This window comes from Echinops telfairi, unplaced genomic scaffold (genome assembly GCF_000313985.2).
Source record: "Echinops telfairi isolate 266 unplaced genomic scaffold, ASM31398v2 ScPeMD7_23;HRSCAF=83, whole genome shotgun sequence".
Lineage (NCBI taxonomy): Eukaryota > Metazoa > Chordata > Mammalia > Afrosoricida > Tenrecidae > Echinops > Echinops telfairi.
The window spans coordinates 55,233,733-55,240,766 of record NW_022103920.1 but is presented as its reverse complement, the minus strand read 5'-3'; the positions used below and the strand labels follow the sequence as shown (position 1 = coordinate 55,240,766).

The following is a 7,034-nucleotide window of genomic DNA, read 5'->3' as shown; positions in this document are numbered from 1 at the left end:
GGAAGGTGAGCATCATAGAATGCCAATTTAATAGAAGAAAGTATTCTTGTGTTGAGGGAGTACTTGAGTGGAGGCCCAATGCCAAGACTAACTCTTTACTGGAGTGGAAAGCCCCGTCTTTCTCTGCCAGGGCTGCTAGTGGTTTCAAATCGCTGAACTTTAGGATCACAGGCCAGTGTGTAACCACTGTCCTACTGCCAGGGCTCATAGAAGCTTAAAATTATAAATGCCATTTTTGGACTAAAGTGTTCTCCTTTTAGCTTTCTGCGAATTATAAGAAGAAATATCACTGTTATAAACAGTTATAAAAATACTAATGCCTAGGCTTTACACTTTAAAATTTAAAACAAAAACAAAATTTGAGATGAGTTTCTAAATTAATTCTGGAAATTCATGTTTGTGTGCCCACTGCTCTCGGACTGTGACCATAGCGAGATATTACATTTATGATTCTCTTTCTTTACATGACAGAATGGATTGTACAGATATAATTAATATGACTAATCAATTGACTTTGACTTAATCTACAGGGAGAACTATAACTGACTATCTTAAACATTGAGATTTTTAATAGAAGCTAGTATCAGAAGAGGGCATCAAAGATTGAGTAATAAGTGGCATATATAGAATTTAAATTATCTGTTGGTAAGGATAAGTGCAGGTCAAATATTTGTGGGTGGCTTCTAAGAGTTGAATGTGGTAAGTGCTGTTAAGTGCCATTATCATCACTTCTGATGCGTAGGGATTCTGGTCTGACAGGGCAATGCACTGCCAGCCTCTACTCATCCTCACAACCCACCATTACCACATTTGAGCTTATTGTTGAAGCTACCACGTCAATTCATTGTCTTGAGGGTCTTCCTCTTTTTCACTATTTAACAATGTCCTTCACTGATCCTTTCTGATAACATGCCCAAAGTAATTGAGATGAAGTCTTGCCATCCTAACTTCTGAAGATGATCCTGGCTGTACTTCCTCCCAAATAAATGTATTTGTTCTTCTGCTACTCAGTGGCATATTAAATATTCTTTGCTGACACCATAATTTAAATACCTCGTCCTCCTGTGTCTCCCAAATGTCTTCATGTAGACTAGTGAAGGCTTCCAGAATTGCATCCATTTGTTGAAGCATCTCTGTGGGTAATCCATCAAGACCTGAAGTCGCCTTTTGTTGGTGGCCTCAGTGTAGCTTGGACTTCTTCTTTCAATACTGTTGGTTCTAATGCATTCTACCTCCTGAAATGGTTGGATTTGGGTCATTTATTTTTGTTGCAGTGACTATGTACTCAATCCATTTTAATTTGGTACTTACTGTGTACTTTGATATTTTCTCCATAGAATCTTTTCAATGATTACAACTCAAGGCTTCATTTTTTCTTCAATTCTTTTAACTTGAGAGAGGCTGAGTATTTTCTTTCACATTGATTTTCTAAGTCTAGGCCATAAAACACATTAGCAGTGTACTTTTTCGTATCATGGTACCTTTTAAAATCTCTATCTCCTACTCCATCTGTCTTTGAATTGACGTTAGCTACTCTGCACTCAAGGATTGTAGTGAATACTCAGGAGCCAGGTTTCCAACCTTTCCTGATATCCAACTTAGATTTTTAATTTATTTCCTGTATTTTTAATGAACATCTGACTTCTTTATAGCCCTTTGCCATCCCACACAGCTTCTTGTCTTTGTTCATTACTATTCAGTGCATCAAATATGTTCTTGTAATGGTCTCTAAATTCATAGGTTGTACTCATAGTCATACTTTGGCTGTTAGTGGCTTGTGTTGTCCTCAGCTTCAAATTGAACTTACACATGGATCACTGATGGCCCATTACATAGTCAGACCCTGGTCATCTTCTAATGGATAAAATTGAGCATCATCTTCTGTTCCCACAGATGTAATTAAATTAATTCCTGTGTGATCCCTCCAGTAAATTCTACATGTGTACTATATATACTTGTACATAAGCCAAGTTTTTCCTGCAACCACAAGGAATTGAATTCTGTCTATAATGCCATGATCCTTATAGCAAATTCTTGACCACAGAATTTACCCAGCTTATCTGGCACCTAGACTTATGGTTTGTGAATCCTAGAGGAGAAATCCCATTTTACCCCACCCTTTCTTTCCAACTTTAAAAACATCCTTAAGAGATTTTCTTGGATTTTCCATATATAATATCATATCATCTGCAAATAACTTATAGGTTTAGTATTAAGGTAGCAGAGGGACATTGGGCCTCCACTCAAGTACTCCATCAAAGCAAGAATACTTTCTTCTATTAAATTAGCATTCTATGATGCTCACCTTCCCAACACAACCACTGAAGACAAAGTGGGTGAATAAGCAAATGTGGTGAAGAAAGTTGATGGTGCCCAACTATCAAAAGATATAGTGTCTGGGGTCTTAAAGGCTTGAAGGTAAACAAGCGGCCATCTAGCTCAGAAGCAACAAAGCCCACATGGAAGAAGCACAACAGCCTGTGCGATCACAAGGTGTCGAAGGGACCAGGTATCAGGTATCATCAGAACAAAAAATATTATCATAGTGAATGAGGCGGGGATTGCGGGATAGAGAACCAAAGCCCATCTGTAGGCCACTGGACATCCCTTTACAGAAGGGTATTGGGGAGAAGATGAACCAATCATGGTGCAATGTAGCAATGATGAAAATTACAACCATCCTCTAGTTTCTAAATGCTTTCTCCCACCCCCTTTATCATGATCCCAATTCTACCTTGCAAGTTTGGCTGGACCAGAGAATGTACACTGGTACAGATAGGAACTGGAAACACAGGGAATCCAGGGTGGATGATCTCTTCAGGACCAGTGGTGTGAGTGGCTATACTGGGAGGGTGGAGGAAGGGTGGGTTTGAAAGGGGGAACTGATTACAAGGATCTACATGTGACCTCCTCCCTGGGGGATGGACAACAGAAAAGTGGGTGAAGGGAGACGTCGGACAGTGTAAGACATGACAGAATAATAATTTTAAAATTATCAAGGGTTCATGAGGGAGCGGGTTATCAGGAGGGAGGGCGAAAAATGAGGAGCTGATGCCAGAGGCTTAAGTGGAGAGGAAATGTTCTGAGAATGATGAGGGCAATGAATGTACAAATGTGCTTTACACAATTGATGTTTGATGTATGTATGGATTGTGATAAGAGTTGTATAAGCCCCTAATAAAATGATTTAAAAAAAAAGATTTTCTGTGTTCAGCTCCATGGTTTGGGCTACTGATGCAAGGGTCCATTCAGGCCAACCTTGTAGTATGGTTTGTTGAATGAAGCAAAAGGACCCTGATATGATCCTCCTGTACAGGAAGGGAGGTCAAGAGCTCTGAGAATCTCTGCTGAGAAATGCCATGCTGGAGCTGCTGGGGTGGAGCCTTAGCAGCCAAGCGGTGGGGTAGATCTCGTGCACAGGTTTACAGACTCCCACTGACAGGATGGTCCACTGAGGGAACTCGAAGCAGCTCTTGGAGGATCTCTAGCTTGGGCCACCATGGTTATACACTACACAAAGTGTCTGCATCTCGCAGGACACCCATTCACCTTTACATTTACACATGCATTATCATCGTTTGTGACGGATGGAATTCAAGTGCTGTGAGGAAGGATACACTGTTTAAAACAAAGCATCATAGGGCCCCATGGGGGGCCTAGCTTCTATGCCATGGCCAACGTCATGAGAGAGAATTACTAGACCATTGGTGAGTCATCCATTTCCTCTGCCTCTCAAGATATAGAGTGACGGCATGTTCAGCTTCAGTGCTCTGGAGCAGATTATTGGAACCAGTCTGGTGTTAGCATTTTGACTAATAATAATGAAATGACGATACATTTTTGGTATTCTAAAATGGTTTGGGATTTATCCTTTCAACTTTAAATCAGAAAAAAAACAAGAATTTCAAAATAAAATTGTAGTCATGGCTTACCTTATACATTGATAAAGGAGAGATTAAGTATATTTAAAAATAATTATTAGAATTGACAAATGTTATGCCAAAGTTAACATATGTTATTTATGTTAACGGTGAACTTTTGATGGTGAACACAGGACAGTTCACACTTTTTCATTTGTAACTTTACTGTTGTACTTGAAACTATTCCTCCTGAACTATGGGGGGAAAACTGAGACTAACTTGTCTTTATTGCAATTTCTAGATGGCAACGTGGTATCAGACCGGAAACATTAAACATGTCAGAATCAGAGGATGCTGACCTTGGAAGCTTAATCTTTTCATAACCATAACCTTCATCTTGTCCTTCCTTTTATGTAGCTGAAAAAAAATTACATCTTCAAAAAAAGTTTAATCAATCAGTCAAATCCAAGTGAAATCTCCAGAGTTCCACATACACTCTTGCCATTTTTCAGGATGCTGAACATGATAAAATATTTTCTTGAACTTGGACACAATTCCTCTTAAGTTTCCTACAGGCTTTGTACTCTCCTTTTCTCTTGACACATTAGTGAATGTATAATTCTCTTTGGCTACTTGCCAACAGTATGTAAACTACATACCCCCTTCCACATCTAGTGTCATTATATGCAAAACAGAGCAACAAAGCTCTCCCTTGTTGACAAACATTTCAGACAATATAATCTGAAGTACCAAATTTTCACGTTTTCAAAAGAACAAATAAAGCTTTGATCTGTCCCCAGTGCTGTATTTGTTTTCAGTCCACATCTCCTTTGCTTGTCACATGAATCCATAATCACACAATATAAAGAACACGCTTCCTCATTGTTAACTGGTAGTAAGTATGTTCTTGATGTGTTCTTACTCCTTGGGCTATAAACAAATGATGCTTGATACACAAACAAGAATCGTGTTCTAGTGATACAATCTCTGTGTGAGAAAGGAGGCTAACCATTCTTCACAGAGCCAGACTGCCAGCGTTTATCATGTCTCTCTCTCAAGGGACACCCAGAAATAGATTTTTAAACAACACAAAAACAACAGTTTCTTTCTTTCTAGGGCTTAGAGTCTAGTTTGAGAGATATATCTTCTACTTGGAAATTTTCCTCAGAACAATTTAATAACACAAATTTTGTACAAATCTAGCTGAAGAGATTGCACCTGAATAGATGAGGCAACAGTGGCTTGTGGTCACAGTATACTTGATTATAAGGAGAAGAAAGTGGGAGTTGCAAGGTGTGGAAATATTTCTCACGAAGAGGAAAAACATGCAGTATATACATAGATAGACACATCTATGTGGAATAGTTCAGCAAGCGAGTCAATGCATACTTGAGGGACAGATTCCCAACCTATCTCACGGGAAAGACATGAAAAGAGACAGCCTAGATTACGGAAAGCTACTTATGGGGTTTTTGAACAACAGAGTTCAAGGAAAAGATTCACTTAAAGTTGATTTTGATTTTTCCAAAAAAATCTGTTTCAAAAGCATTTCAAAAGTTAACTTACACCTCAATAAAAGTTAATTTACTTGGAAACAAATGCTATAAGTACAGGAAGTATTCGATGAGAACTTCAGTTTTGTTCAACCTTATTCAGTTTGGACTTATTAAATGATAAAGATGAAATAAAAAGCTCCAAGCCCTAAAATGTTAGCTCTTCCTTTAATGTTAAGATTCAATTCAACATGGCCCATCCTATAGAGAAGGCATGTCGAATCACACCTTTACCAGGTTTTCACAGGCACAGTAACTGGTGAGACCCCTTGGTAGGAGAAAAAACAAAGGTCCTTTACCTATCATGGGTGGTCTTCCTCATTGACAAACTGATCTCATTCTGCGATTAATGACATGAAGTAAATTCAATATACAGAATACCATTATGAAAGATAGACTCTCCATTATGCCACCTGTGCTCCTAATTAATAAATATAAGCATGCCTTCAAAGAGATGCAGCTTGTATTTCTATGTAACTCCAAATAAGTTTTCCAATAATTTCTAAATTTGGATGTCTTCCATTTATAAAATGCTAGCAAGACATATGCAAGTTCTTGAAAATGAAAGCCCGAATGATCATAAAAAGAATGTAATATTCAATGCAGCTGAGCCAAAGCAGACTGCCTAATTGTCTAAATCTTGTCTTTTGCTCCTTGCTTTGCTACGTGGTACATACCGATTATACTGCCAAGGGAGAATCCTCAGCCACTGACTCCACTCAGTTCTCTGCATACCCGTTTATGTATCTCAGAGCAACAGTCTCCAGCCTACGTCAGGCACACTGAGCATAGCATGCAAGGAAAGCCTTGGCTAGTAAGAGCACACTCATAGCTTCATAAACTGCTCTTTATTCAGATACTGTATCTTTTCTCTAGTTTTGACAATGTCCTTCACAAAGCTAAAAATAATGGATAATTGGTTCATTTGTTTGTTTAATGTTGTTACATGCAAAATAAAATTCATATTTCCAATTTTTTAAAAAGCTGTGTTGGTCCTTTAATCCATATATCTATGAACTATCACAATAATTAAAAGCATTCTCCAAAAGAGAGATTAAGATAACTCAAAGAACCGTACACATTTAAAATCATAAAACTTTAACTGTAAATATTTCATTAAATTCTTTGTGCAACACTCAAGTGGAAACTGGGCGTGTATGGGAAAGGTTTCCTTAACAACTTTAAAATGACTTCATCATTAAGCAAAGTTCAAAAAGGTCATCTATTGAGTGCCTACATGTTCATGAAAAATGAAAGTATCCCTGTCCTCAAAAAGATCACTTTCTAATAAAAAATATGTTTGTGCAATATCCAATTTTAAATGTTTCTAAGAAGCAATCTAATAAAGATTATGGGAACATAGACATTACTGCTTATGGAATGCATCACTGTGGAGGTACCTTTAATTTAAACACCAAAGGCGGGGGTGGGGGGGGAATCATATCCTCGTCAATGAGGGTGGCGCGTGATGGGGACCCAATGCCCATCTCTAGACAACTGGACATACCTTCCAGAGGGGTAGTGGGGATATGAGTAACTTAGGGTACAATATAGCAATAATGAAACCCACAACCTTCCTCTAGTTCTTAAACGCTTCCTCCCCCCAACTACCAGGACCCCA

The 7,034-nt window shown here is 38.4% G+C and overlaps 1 protein-coding gene across 1 annotated transcript in view; it reads right to left on the bottom strand.

Moving 5' to 3' along the window:
- The window catches only part of ZNF804B (zinc finger protein 804B), a 485,335-nt gene that overhangs the window by 254,792 nt on the left and 223,509 nt on the right, over positions 1-7,034 (bottom strand). The window lies entirely within an intron of this gene.